Here is a 15,454-nt window from a genome sequence, read left to right on the forward strand (position 1 = left end):
GATACGATTTTTCATAGGTGGTCGATAGTGGAAAATGGATATCAAAATAGCCAAATTTGCATAACAATATCGCATTCGGAATGAAATAAATCACATAGGTGGGTGGCATGAAATCACTATGCCTGCATGTCTCGCATTGCATTCGATGCATCGAAATATCGCACAGCCTTACATGCGGCAGAAAGAATGCCCCAGTGGTGAAGCCCGAGAGGCATACTTTATGGTGCGATGCATCCTGGCGTCTACTAGTAAGAGGAGGCAAAAATGTACCTTCATGCCGGTAGTTATTACGAGCACAAGAAAGATTCGCGCACCCACGGGAGTCAAACGTTAGATGATAACAACACCAACTATTACAACGATATTTAGTCAGTTATTGAAGGGTCAAATAATATAATTGCCTCAGCGAAAAAAAACTTTCTATCCAAAGCTTTTCTCGAGGAAATGAACGTAGATTCAATAAGTAGCCAGACACATGTCTCGTTGAGGGTGCTATATGATGTACGTTCACATGCGTCCTTAGTTTGGTCGCTTCGGGTAATAAAGAGCCAGCCGAAATTCTTCTAGCAACGCTTTAAGACAAGGACAACGCTGTTCATATTTATGGATCTCTTTCCCAATACTTTAATATATACTGCAATGGAGAAAATAAGATGGCTTTAGTACAATTTTCAGTCATGGCGTCTCAACGACTAGCGCACTAGGAGACTCAGTAAAGGGACGGTCGCGGCGGGACTGAGTGTTCATAATCAAGCCAGTGTGCCCAGGCGTTCACAATAGGCCAGCGTGTTGCATTGAATTGAATTTGGCAAGCATTCACTACCTAGCAGGTGGCGACCGTGCCAGAGTGTTCGCATTAAATTGTGCGACGCGCAATTAAGCATTCAACTTATGTAATTATGATTTTACAAAAAATCATAAAATTTGAAAGCGAACCCAGGTAAAATCTCTGACAATATTTAAGATTCCAGGCTAAAGTTTTATTGGCATCGTAACTGTGAATGTCAATATTTTGGCACAGCGAAGAGTCATGATCCTCGGTTATGGATAAAACAATTGGGCTCGTTTCTTACGTTCGAATATCAAATCATGGAAAAATATTTTCGACATTGTCTCCCTTCGGGTATTTTCCAAAAATAAAGGGTATTTGCTAAGTCAATAAGATATGCAACTTGTATTTAAAAGATAACTCCTGAAATAAGGCCGATTGGAAGTTGCTTTCATTGCCCCATGGTGTAGGGTTTAGAAGTAATCGTGGTTGGAAATCCGTGGAATTTCGTCGGATGATTAAGAACTTGCTTGTAGTTAAAACCACACCACGGGCGTTGAAAAAGGATACAAGCTACCAGAATGATACGAGGTTTGTATAAAACGTATCGGGAACAATTTTTCCTGACATGACTGTAAGTCACAACGCGCAGGCTCGGTGGTTGGGGGTCTTCCCTTCAAGACGCGCCAATCTCCTGCGAGCGTTCTTTCAGGCTAGATCGCGTGTTTAGTGGACCCCTGTCTAGTGACTCGGTGCAAGCACAAAATGCAGGGACCGATTGAACAGCGGTACGCCGGTACACGAAACTTTCTGGTGGACTGGGGAAATCGGGTTCGGAGACGTTAGGCATGATTCACCAATGGTTCAAGGATGAAAGCATGTCACAAACTACAGTTTTAAGTGGCACAAGCTCTTCAAAGATGGCCGAGAGATTGTGGAGGACGAGCCCCGCGCTGGATGGCCGACGTCAAGAACCGACGGCAACGTGCAAATCGCAAGTGAAGTGCTGAATTCAGACCGTTGGTTAAATGTGTGCTTGATCGCAGATTGTATTGGCATTGATAAGATGACAGTGCACACCATTTTCACTGAAAATTTGGCGATGCGAAAGATCGATCTAAACTCGTCCTGAAGGCACCCAGCCGCACGTGCTCCAAGGTATCCGACTACCTGAAGAAAGACGACATCGCGACGATTTCCTAACCCCCTTACAGTCCCAATTTGACACCAGAAGACTATTTCCTATACCCAAAAGAGAGATCCTCTCTCAAAGGACACCACCCTAAGTGTACACAAAGAAGCTTGCACAGGTACCCTTAAGGACCTTCCGGAATCCGCCTACCAAGGAGCCTTCGAGTCGTGGAAAAGCCGCTGTCATAAGTATGTCGACGCTCAAGAGATGTAGTTTGAAGAATTTTAAGGCATCATAGCAATATCTGAAATGAATCTATTTTTTCTGATAAACTTTTCCCGATACTTTTTATTCAAACCTTGCTCAGAAAAATTTATTGATGCAGCCTAAAGCGATTCAGAGAAAGTGGAAGAATTCTTTGCGGAAAAAATTATCTCGTTGTTAAGCTAGCTGCAAGAATGAATATAGTAGTAGTATTTAGGGGAGGCGACCGACAGCTGAGGTCATTTGCGCCATAGGGGATGGACAGGAAAGGATGAAGGGTGGAGAGAAACCCGGCGTCGGCACTAACCTACTCTTAACGAAAGGCGCCAAGGGGTCAACAGCTTAACGTCCCATCCGACGGACGGCGTACTCACTCAAAGTGCCCTCCACAAAGCACCTAGCTAAGCTAAGGTAAAGGTAGAGAATTTGGCGCTGACGTTGTTAATGTGGCCGGTATCGATTCAGGGGAAAATTAAAGGGCAAGTTTTTGGCTGGATTGTAACATTTTTAAGGTAGGACATTTACCAAAAGGCATAGTTGGACTTCCGATTAGTCGTTATGGTTAGTTACACAATTTCTAATCCAAACACGAAAAAGAGCCAAGCAGGAAAAATTTTAAACATTGAGGGCCATAAGTTAAATTACTATGACCTTTTTAAAGCTATGAGGGATTACAAGTATTTGAAAATTCCTATGGACAAAAATGAGTAGTATTACGATATATGTAGAAGGGGGAAAATATTAAAAGTAGTTTTTCGTAAGCAATGAAAGTATTTACAACGATAAGAAAATTCCAGGACCGTAAGTAAAGACGTAGAGAAATCATTAGTAATTACTCAACCGAATAAAGCATTGTTTGATTGCAAAGTTTAGTTTTTGAGGCAATCGGATGAGCGTCGGTTTGGTGGCTTCTGAGATTTCCGTGCGGAAAGGAATAGAGAGAGAACTTCAAGGAAAATAATACAAACAACGATGTAATGCTGAATATAAGAAGCGGTTGAAGACAATTCAAGGCAGAAAGAGTAAATGAGGAGAATGGAGTTATGTAGAAGCAATGATGGAAGATTTCGGTGGTTGTTGCCTGTGAGGGCAGTAAGAGTGTGGAGTAAACAGGGAAGGAAAGAAAAAGGCAAAGTAAGATAGCGGCGTGAAGGGGAGATAAAACAAAGATACCTGAGCATAAAAATATCTTAATACAGAAACAACGTGGAACAAAATGTGTTGATGCTCGTATCGCGCAGAAATCCGCAGGGTCAAATGGTTGTCTGGAAACGTCAAAATATCTTAATATATTTAAACAACAGTCGGTGGAATAAAAAATTAACCTCAGATCAATAAAATATCAAAATGCCGAGTCAAATCTCCTTCCCTCTACGATACAATTCTCTCCAAACTGTTACTCCAGTAGCCCCTGCCGTTACTCAAGCACACTTCACAGGAACGTAGCGTATCAATACTTCCTTTCGCAATTTCTCTTCCATGTAATCCAACTTCCTTGCATAAACAAAGAAGTAATCGTCAGTATTCCATGTAATTACAGAAATTGCAATCTGCTGGAAATATCATGTAATATGGAGTTTTGCGAGTGACGGTGGAAGCTGAGCTAGAAAAATTAATGGTTGTGACACTCGACGCGATTCTCGGTCCACCCGCTAGCGGGTGGACCGAGAATCTATTGCGTGATGTACCTGACTAATCAAATCTGAATTTTTTAGAAATTTACTCAAGAGCATTATGAGGGTAAAAAGAAACTTAACACTTCCACAATAAAGATTTATTATTTCTGCTAATTTAAATTTCTGTTGATTTAATATAACTTTTTTGTTTATCAAGAGCATTAGGCATCTTTCATTAGCTTGGTAAAATGCGTGTTGTATCATGTGACATAGCAATTGTTCATGAAACAGTTTTTTAAACAATGGAACTCATTAAATGGTAAGAAAGCAAATAAGAATACAATTAATCCATAGTCATTTCGTCTCAAATATTTAAAATTGCAATAACTAGATAATTAATTTTTCTCATATATCACGATTAAATAAATAATTTAACACATTTTATTTTACAATTATTTCTATCTCGTGATCATTCAAGGATATGGTACTATAATCCAACTGGATAAATACACGTGTTTGCCCATACCTTATTTTTAGTGCTGCAATAAACGCATTTCAATGTGCACATGCGTTTAATGTTAAGTTTGAAAACGAGTAATAAATGAAATGAAATTCGCCCTTGGTCAGCACTGACTGGGATATTCACTGTTTTTTCTCAGGTCTGGCTGTTTAATAATGCACTCACTTGCAATAAGACAAGATAAATTAAGTAAGAAAAGCAATAAATTTTTATTGTAAACAATGAAAAATCCATAGGATTGTATGGTCACACTTTCATGACCATGACATACTTATTCATACAGTGATTTGTTTCAAAATTCATATTTTCTGTAATTTGAACAAAATATTCGAATTGGCCAGGGACAGCAATCGGTCCTAGGTCAAAATTGTGAGGCAAAATTTATATACTCTACTTCATTATTGCCTCCAGAGTAAAAGAAAATTTGGATTTAAAAGTCCTCTAAACCGTTTCACTAGCCCTCAAAGTTAACTTCTGATTTTTCAAATACCCCATCCCAAAATTAACGAAAGTTGAAGGAATGCAAAGTGTGTGTAACACGAGTTAATATTGACATTTTCGTCTAAGGTTACCAACCTGTCCTAAATTTTTAAACCATTTAGAAATTAAAAAGAAACCATTTACACAGTTATCAAACCAGATGTCGGTTTGATAGGTTATTCTTCAATTCACCCAGGACTAAGACCAACGGCGAGTGAAAATTTTATGTTGTGGGGCTAGACCCCTCCCTTGAATTTAGAAATTATCATTTTGAAATTATGACCACCGAAGTGAAACTATGTTACGTGCGCAATTCAACCACAATACCAGAATTCTGTCGAAATGTATAATATGCCATTTAAATATGGACTAACATATATAGTCCAGCAAGGGTGGTAAATATCTCATGGTGATGTTTGGTGGTATGCTTTTTGGAAAGAAGAAAGCGTAACACTTTTCCTTAGGCGAGGTAGAAAATTAAAATTTCAGGCAAATATTTTAATTGTTATCCGTTCATAAACAACATTGAAAATCACTAATTTAAATTATTATAAGGGTTTGATTCGTACCGATATGCAAAAGAAAACTGTCGAGGAGATCCATTTTACTCTCCTTAATGATTCCTAAGTTATCCATTCAGGTGGTATCATTGCGTCGCACCCTATCTAACTAGCCATTTTTACGGAATTATTTCATCTCAAATCACTGTTAGCAACCTCCTCAATCCAAAAAAATATAAAAAATTTGCCCTACCATCTGTGTTGTTGGTAATCTTCAAAACATTGGATGAGTGTAATCAAACCATAATCGAAAGTTGACAACTGAATAATCAACACCATAAACTGTACTTGTATGATGCCGTCACTCGGGTAAATCGTCTGGAAGTAGGACGGCGCATTGCAGCGTTGAAGATAGGCTGATATTTTTTACATCGTCTGCTTACCTCTGAGGCTAAGAGAGGGAATGTTCACAATAAAAGGAATGTTTCTCTGGACTCATTGTAAGATCAGATGCCAGAAAGGAAAAAAATCTGTCAAATAATATAAAGAGCGTCATACTTAAGCTGAACTTATTTATCCATGGAGCAAAATCTGATCTACGTTCTGTACGTGTATACCAAAAATATTGACACGCTGTAATCCAATTTACTTTATGGCTTGGCTTTATTTACGTCAAACATTATATTCTTTTCTTAAATTCATTATGCATTTTAGTTTTTCAAATATTAATTAGCCAGCGATATATTTGCCTTTGGTTAATTATTTGTATTCAATGCTATTAAGTAAATAAATCAATATAATATACGAGTAAGACAAAACAAATAGCTATACGTTGTAATCGGCAGCATATAAGGAAAGTCCTAACATGCTGCTGATATATATATGCATAGAAAATGAGAAAATGGTCCAATGGGTAGGGACCACCGTGGACGTTCATTGAAAATTGCAAAATAATAACAAGGGTCAAGAGAAAGGAGCAAAGTGCACTGAACAATTGGTCCACCATTGCTGAAAAGGTAAGTTTAAAACTAGAAAGAGAAGTTGAAATCATATCCCAGATGTTCGTTTGTTTTTCACTCTTGAACCCTGAGTTATACGTGTGTGTGTATATATATATATATATATATATATATATATACACAAACACGCGCACACATATATTTTTTTCGGGAACCAAAGCTCCCTGGGAAACCATAACCAGCAACGGGTAAGGAACTGGCCCCCCTACCCTGATGTGTGAATTTCACACGCCCTTGGGCTTAGTACTGGGTGAACTCTACCATCACCTCCCAAACCGACCTTCGGGATGATTACTGCGTTTATGGTTTATGTATGTGTATATATATATATATATATATATATATATATATATATATATATATACCTTGATCAAAAAGTTCCCGGAATAACCACCGTGTGGCGCTCCCATCGTTCCGATTTGAGTTCTGTTTTTTTTGTTAAATTGGTACATCTGTTGTTGATATTCCCTTTAAATCTTAGTGTCATAACTTGACATTTGCAAAAGTTACGGTCGGTTTTCGGTATGTCCATCAGTGCTTCCTGCGATTTTTCCATTACTTCCTCTCGGCTGCTAAAACGCGTTCCCCGTAATGGTTTTTTAACTCGATTGAACAGAAAGAAGTCACAGGGAGCCAAATCAGGTGAATTCGGTGGCTGTTGGATGGTATTTGTTGCATTTTTCGTCAAAAAATTACGAATAATGATAGCACTGTGCGACGGTGCGTTATCATGGTGCAAAATCCACGAGTTTTCTGCCCACATTTCTGGTCTCTTTCGGCGAATTGCTTCACGCAAACGTCTCATAACGCCCAAATAATACTCTTTGTTTACTGTCTGGCCTTCTGGCAAAAATTCATGATGCACTACACCGTTGTAATCCATGAAAACCGTCAGCATTGCCTTCTTTTTTGACTGAAAACGACGTGGTTTTTTTGGTCTCGGCTCATTTGGTGAACGCCATTCACTTGCCTGATGTCTGGATTGCGTGTCGTACTCATAAACCCACGTCTCGTCTCCAGTAATGATCCTTTTGATGAATGTGGGATCGGATTCAGCCTCGCAAATCATGTCTTTTGCGACGTCAACACGGTCTCTTTTTTGCATGAATTGAGGTCTTTTGGCACCAACTTTGCTGCTACACGACGGAAACCCAAATCATTAACCACAATGTCTTGGGCGGATCCATAGGCAATGTTCAAGTCCTCCGCTATTTCTCTGATGGTTAATTTGCGGTTATTGACCAACATTTCTTTTACTTTATCAATTTTTTCACCGACTTTCGATGTCGATGGTCTGCCACTGCGTTCATCATCTTCGATTGACTCACGACCACTTCTGAACCGCTCGTGCCACTGGTAAACGACCGTTTTTTTTAGAGAATCGTTGCCGAAACACTTTTCCAACATTTCCAACGTTCGTGCGCCACTAAATCCGTTTTTTACGCAAAATTTAATACAAGTTCGTTGTTGCAAATTTAAATCCATTTCTGAAATTGTAAAAAATCGCCAACACACACAGAGATAGATGTACTCTTGGCTACGTAACTTTTGCAAATGTCAAGTTATGACACTAAGATTTAAAGGGAATATCAACAACAGATGTACCAATTTAACAAAAAAAACAGAACTCAAATCGGAACGATGGGAGCGCCACACGGTGGTTATTCCGGGAACTTTTTGATCAAGGTATATATATATATATATTGGAGTGATAATTATAGAATATTATAGAATTATAGAATAATATACAGAGGCGGGGACGAGAGCCAACGAGGGGTTGCCATAGCATTAAATGAAGAGGTTGGAAGAAGCGTAGTCAACATAGAGCAGGTTAGGGATAGAATACTACTAGTGGAGATAAAAGCAGAACCGACGAACTTGGTTATTATTCAGGTATACGTGCCACCGAGAAACCATAAGGAAGAAGAGGTCGATAGGATATACGATCAGTTAGAGGACATAATCGCGTGTGTTCCTGCAGGGAAACATTTGATATTGATGGGGGATTGGAATGCGATGGTAGGCAAGGGAAGAGATGGTGATGAGGTGGGGGACTACGGTTTAGGCACGAGGAATGACCGCGGGGAGAAACCAGTTGAGTTCTGCAGGAGACAGGGGTTAGTCATCACCAACACTTACTTGGTTTAGACACCACAAAAGACGCAGATATACATGGAAAATGCCAGGTGACTCAGAGAGGTATCAGCTAGAGTTACTATCAGCTAGAACAAAGTTAGACATAGGAAAGGAACATGACGTAGAGGAAGATAGCTTAGGTCCAGGCATACTCGACGATGAGATGAAAGGGCATTAAGGGAGATGAAACTGAATAAGGCCGTGGGGGTGGATAACATTCCCGTGGAACTTTTAAAATTCTTAGGAAAATGTGGGAGGAAGAGGCTGTATGGGCTGATCCGTAGTATTTATGAGGAGGGAATCTGGCCGGAAGACTTTGCGAGATCAGTTTTAGTTCCCATTCCGAAAAAGGTGAAGGCCACGTCATGTGAGGACTACAGGACGATAAGTTTGATATCCAACGCAGCTAAAGTTGTTCTAAGGATCATAAACAAAAGGATAGAGAGTAGGGCAGATGATTACTTAGGGGATGATCAGTTTGGGTTTAGGAAGGGGAGAGGTACGCGTGATGCCATTGCAGTAATGAGATTATTAATCGAGAGGAATATAGAATACAACCAGGAGGTATTTGCCTGTTTCGTAGATTTCGAAAAAGCGTTTGACAGAGTGAATTGGGAAAAACAAATGAGTATATTGAAAAAAGTAGGAATAGATTGGAGGGAAAGGAGGCTAATCCGCAACCTGTACATGTCTTAGACTGCTCAGGTGCGGGTGGGAAACGGGAAGTCCGGATGGGCAGTGTTAGGAAGGGGTGAAAGGCAGGGTTGCCCAATGTCGCCGTTGTTGTTCAACGTGTATGTGGAGGAAATGATTAAAGATTCATGGGAAGAGCTGGAGGTAGGAATGAAAGTGGGCGGGGAATTCGTAAAATCAGTTAGGCTCGCTGATGACCAAGCTTTAGTTTGTCAGTCAGCCAAGGGGTTGCAAGCATTGCTGAGTGAATTGGAAATTCAGTGCGACAGGTATGGGATGAAAATCAATATTAATAAAACAAAGGTTATGCGATTCTCTAGAAAGAAAAAGGCTAAGCTAAACATTAAAATAGGAGGGCTAAACTAGAGCAGGTAGAACAGTTTACGAATCTCGGAAGTGTTTTGGACCAACATGGTCAAAGTAGTAGGGACGTAAGGAGAAGAATTGCGATACGAAAAGAGTCTTTCAGAAGGAGGAGGAAGTTGATGACAGGGACGTTGAGTAAGGATATTAAGAAAAGACCCGTAAAAACTTTGGTATGGAGCGTAGCTACAGTATGTACGGTGCGGAAACGTGGTCATTGAAGCAGGAGGATAGACGTAGACTGGAGGGTTTTGAAACGTGCGTGTGGAGAAGAATGGGGAAGGTGAAATGGACAGAGAAGAAAACAAATGAGGAATTACTTGGTATGGTGGGTGAAGAGAAGTGTTTGTTGGGAGAAATCCCATGGAGGCAGGAAAAGTGGATGAAGGGGGTATTGACCGGCAGTGGGATGTTGAAGACTGTAATTGATGGGAGAATGTTGGGCAAACGAGGAAAGGGAAGGAACAGGATAGGGATGTTGGACGGGATGAAGGGAGGAAGAAAGTACTCAGAGATGAAGAGGGACCTGATGTAGAGTAGGATGCTGGATTTTGTGTTTTGTTAGAAGTCACAAATATTTATTTAGTAGCTGTGCCCATCCAAAAACCTACCTTAACGGGTAATTATCTAATCTAATATATATATATATATATTTATTTATTTATTTATTTATTTATTTATATATATACATATATATATATATATATATATATATATATATGTATATACATATATATATATATATATATATATATATATATATATATATATATATATATATATATATATATATATATATATATGTATATACATATATATACATATATATACATATATATATATATATATATATATATATATATATATAAATCTGTGTGTGTGTTGTACATGCTCGTATGGGACCCTCATGAAGAAGGTCATATTAAAAAACTGGAAAAGGTGCAAAGAAAGGCTGCCCGATATGTACTGGGGAAGCATAGGAGGATGGAGACTGTGTCTGACATGCTAGAAACGCTGGGCTGGGAACCTCTAGAAACTAGGAGGAAAGTAAGCAGACTTTGTGGAATGTTCCGTATTCTGAAGTGGGAGAAAGCTTGGTCAGATCTTAGGAAAGAGGCGGGGAACCCAAATTTTATAGGCAGAAATGATCACAAATTTAAGGTAAAATGCCGGGCACAGAGAACAAATAAAAAAAAATTTTCTTTTCTAAATAGAACAATTGTTGAGTGGAAAACCTTACCTGCAAAAATATTCGAGCCCTTTCCTAACAGAGTGTATACTTTTAAGAATAGATGTAAGGCATATATGTAATAATTTGATTGATGTGTGGTGTATTGTATTATATGTAATAGCTTAATTTTTTCTTTTTTAATTTATCTTTTTTTTTTCTTGCTGATTAATGGTTGTAAATGGGATGGGGATTCACTTGTTTTGTTAAAGAGATTTGTGTTTTGAAGTCTGGTTTTATGTATTATCTTTTGCGATTATTTGGGACTTGTGTGCCACCTGACAATGTCTATCAGCACATGTGTATTTTTTATAATAATAATATCCTTGCGCATGGTCCGCCTCATATAAACACAATAAGAACAACATTAGTACTCTTCTTTTTAGTTACTATTTGAAGAACGAAATATCAAGTTCATTTGTAGACATAGCAGCAACACGATAGCTTGTTTGCTATATCACACACGCATGTAAAAATAATTAACGTTCAACCAACCGTTACTTTCCTTAAGTGAAAAATATGAGTACTGAATGGAAGCTTGTGCCTAAATAATAAACTAAAACTTTTCAGAAATACTGAACATTTATATTGACTTAGTACCGTATATTTCGAAGCATAGGTGGAGAACATTAAAGTTAAACGATGAGAAACAAAAATACTTGCAGTTTTCTACTTTGAAAATTGCAAGTATTTGTTTAAGCTATTACGGGACGGTTTCACAACATTACACCTGAATCTGTATTGTATGTTGCGCTTAAGATATGAGTTTAACGTAAGATGCACATTGAGGGGGAAGTTAAGCAATTTCTTCTTTAATTATACATTGTGTCTGAAAAATCTGAACGTCTCTCAATCATTAATTTGGAAAATTGTAAATGAACTATTTAGATAGTGTGAAATCTCATTTTTCTTCTACTTTGGAATCTTGCTGTTCATATAATAAAATTTTATTATTTACTGCCTGAAATTAATAATTCACAAAGAAATTTATTCGCCTTTATGCTGGTGCTAGGCACGTATGTTCGTGCCGTGAAACTTCATTGCGGTGAGATTTTACAAGAAGAAATTAGTTTGATGTCAATAATCCATTGAAAGTTGGTATTTTTTTATATTCCTGGATAATAGTCCAAAATGCCAGCGGTAGTTGACAGGTATTATGCCATTGTAATTTAACGGTTTTCTGTTTTCATATCAAGTAAGGAGTTCCTAGACATCACAATCGTTATAAAGAAGACTTGCGATGTGATCATATTAGTTACCCTAACAGGCAAAAAAATTATACATTATTATTGCCGATCATAAAACCTCCAAGCAGATATATTAATAGACACGCACCAGAGGGATAAAAACGCATATTGTTTCTTCGTAAACGGAGCCCTGTTGAGTGGATACAAAATAATGGTATATGAGAGACTTTTCAAAAGCTGATAGTGAAATAATTCAGTCCTCCCAACCTAGTAAATCTCTAATAAATCAAATAATTACGAGAGTCTCAGGAAATTCATGACGACATAGCACCTTTCTAATGTACCGTTGCTGCCGTACTGCTTTCCTGAACACTGACGTCAGAAACATGGAATCCTCAACCCCAAATGGGTGAGGAAATTTGGCGGAATATTTGCTCGGTCTAAATAGTCACATTTGTGTGTCCTTGCATTTGATCATCATTTTGGAATTATTGAAATATATTTCTGCGGCCCACGAGGCTCACGTAGTCATGGTAGCAGAACCCTAACATCCATGATGAGCGTGCATTTCACGCGCAAGTTTCATGGTATGATCCAAGGTTGCGAACTGCCGAGGGGGGCAGCAAGTAGTAAAAAAATAGTTGCGACATGGGCTCGTCGGGCAGGAGTGGCTTGAAGGATTTTGGGTGGGGGTCTCCATTAGCTGAGTTGCCGCAGCCCCCGTGGAACTATCTAAGCGAGTTTTGGATCTGTCGAAACTCAATGCTAGCTATCGAATAGCAGAATGATTTCACGCGAATATTAATCTATATGAGAACAAATTCCATAGGAAAGTTATTTACCTCACCGATGAAGAGTGACGGTATCGGCAATACCCTTTGCTATTGGAACCACCCAGGGACATCTGCCACAAAATTACGACATACTTTGCCATAATTTAAAAATTGGGACCAATAAGTGGTCATTTCTAGAAACAGATAAAGTCCCTACAAAATTACTGAAATGCATAAAGCATGCATGTACTATAAGACTATATTTAGATTTAATAATCCATTTTAGTTATCTTGCAGAAATATGTCAGGCTTGGAAGGGAATAGCATTTATTTTATTCAATCTGAGAAAAAAATGCTAGATCATTCATTAAACATTAGAACAATCAGGCTCTGTTGCATTGTGAATGTTCTTGCATTTAGAAACGAGGTGAGCTCGGGCTAGGAAAATCATCCGGCTCATTCATTTACCTCACTCATCAGTCGAAATCTATCTTGGGAGATCAAATATTAGTGTGCTTCTGACCAAGTCGAATGCGATATTCTATCTTTCCAGCACTCATTTGTCTTCATTTTTGTCCTTCATCTTTAACTGAAGGTCTGTCACACAGAATATCTTCGTATAAATATCAAGGTTATGATAAACACATCAGGGATTCATTAGTTGACGACAGAATAACGGTTATGAACAATATTTCATTTTCTCCAAATTGTGTACGAATTAAAATTCCATGCAAGACATATAAAAATATTTAGTATTGTGCCTCATTGTATATTCATATTTTATTTTAAAATTTATGAGTTTTAGTGATAAAAATGGTATATAAGTGGTAAGACATTCTACAGAACAGCCAACGGGAGAATATGGTTTCGCCAGATAAAACAATCACGTGGACTAGAAAAAATATATTTAAAATAAAGAAAATTACATCAATGTGGAACTAATAGGAAATTATTTTTGAACAACCAACGAACCATTTACCGACAAACATTCTTAGGCAACTACCAAATATGATTAATGGTTAATATACTCGGTAATTTACGGGGAAGGCATAATTGCATTTCATTATTTAACTTTTTCCTGAGTTCTACTGAATTTTACTGAAAATTCTCAGCGAGAAAAGCCGCAGGAAGCATCTAAAAGTAATAGTATTTTGTAAATGCAACTTCTTACATTTTAATGGATAAAGTAGAAGGTATTTTTAAAAAGTTGGGTTTAACACAAGAATGGATATTAAAAGGTAACTTCGATATATCGATTGGAATCTTCTAAAAATTGGAAAGTGTTCACACCATAAACGTGGCATACAAATAAGCCTCCAACGGTGAGGTTCTAAGATAACGATTCGGATTCTAATTGCTATTGAATTTAAGTCATTTAAAAAAAAACTTAAGTTATTATTAAAAAATTCTTAAATAAATCAATACATAAAAAATAAGTAATTGCTGACGATTAGAGTGCTTTTATTTAAATATTACCGGCAATTTAAACAAATGGAAGTAATGCGTAAATGCTTGTATAAGCTTTTAAAGCCTAGGTACGGTATTCTGTGATATTGTTTTTACAAAAATGGAGCATGCCTACTGAGGAGGCCACGACTAGTAAGTGTTTATATGGCAGATAAAATACTCTATATCTTCACACATCTCAATTTTACTAAAACAGAGTAGAAAGTGCGTTCACCGCACCTTAAGACTCTTGTTGTACTCACTTATAATCACGAATAGCTCCCTCCAAAAATCAGTTTAGGCCGACAAAATTCCAATCTCCATCTTCTTGGCAGAATGCGATGAAGTTTTACTAGAAAATCCACTGACTATGTTAGTCACGCATGCCGAAAGATTTGCATCACCCCGCAATCATCGGCCGTTGAAATCACTCGCACCCCGTGCCTTCGATGGCGATCACTCCGATACGCGTCCTCGAAGAAATATCCCAATGAGGAAAGAATTCAAGGTGCCACCATGTCACTCACTCAAATACGCCCCTACGAACGCCACATCTTTCTCTCAGGTTGGAAGGTCTTATTCTGTCGCCTACCTGCAGTCCCCTCGCTGGCCTCATATATCTGAAACAGGTGAAGCAACGCTGTCGCCATCTGTAGAGTTAAACCTGTATTTCAACACACGACGAGAGCGGACGAAAGGGCGTCCTTTATAAATCTAAATAAAAACTTTATTTACGTTCAAAACATTATTTATTCAAAGGTAGTCCCTAAACACAATTGAAAACTATATAAATTTCAAGAGCTAGTTTTCAGCGGAAGTTAATTGTTCTTTTGCGCATGCTATAACCTGTATCTATTGCATGAGGAGTGCTGATTTCCCTTAAAAGACTTACCATATTTTTTGGCCGCTAAAATTAAGGTACATCTATTTTCCTTTCATTCAGTTAGGACTCAAGAGAAACTGCTTACGATAAAACTTATTCCTCACTCATACTTGTGCCATTTTTCTGCGCATTGTCCATTAATCCTACCCACCTCTACAATCCGGCAATTGACTCTGGAACTAACTCTAGTTTAATTACAGAAATGAATAATACTCGTATAAATTTGGTCGGTTAATTCGTTCGCTTACTCTGAGCCATTTTTAATAGTAATATGAAAAAAAGAAAACGAAGACAATGTTTCCCCAATAATTACATTGAAGATTTCTAGAGTAATATTTTGATTCCATTCAGACGTACCATTTTTTACGTTGGATGTACGATTCTAATCGAAACGGTTCCTACAACAGTTTCGAGCCAAATTGTTACTTGCTACCTGCAATTTAGG

At 38.0% G+C, this 15,454-nt stretch overlaps 1 protein-coding gene across 2 annotated transcripts in view; it reads right to left on the reverse strand.

The window, feature by feature from the left end:
- The window catches only part of Cad99C (cadherin 99C), a 123,172-nt gene extending 108,491 nt beyond the window's left edge, over nucleotides 1–14,681 (reverse strand). For both annotated transcript variants that reach the window (XM_071582635.1, XM_071582638.1), the window contains exon 1: nucleotides 14,390–14,681. The gene's annotated coding sequence lies outside the window, so the exon portion shown is untranslated. The remainder of the gene's footprint in view (nucleotides 1–14,389) is intronic.
- Nucleotides 14,682–15,454: the final 773 nt, after the last annotated feature.

Source organism: Hetaerina americana, unplaced genomic scaffold (assembly GCF_022747635.1).
Source record: "Hetaerina americana unplaced genomic scaffold, ioHetAmer1.1.p SCAF_12, whole genome shotgun sequence".
Taxonomy (NCBI): domain Eukaryota; kingdom Metazoa; phylum Arthropoda; class Insecta; order Odonata; family Calopterygidae; genus Hetaerina; species Hetaerina americana.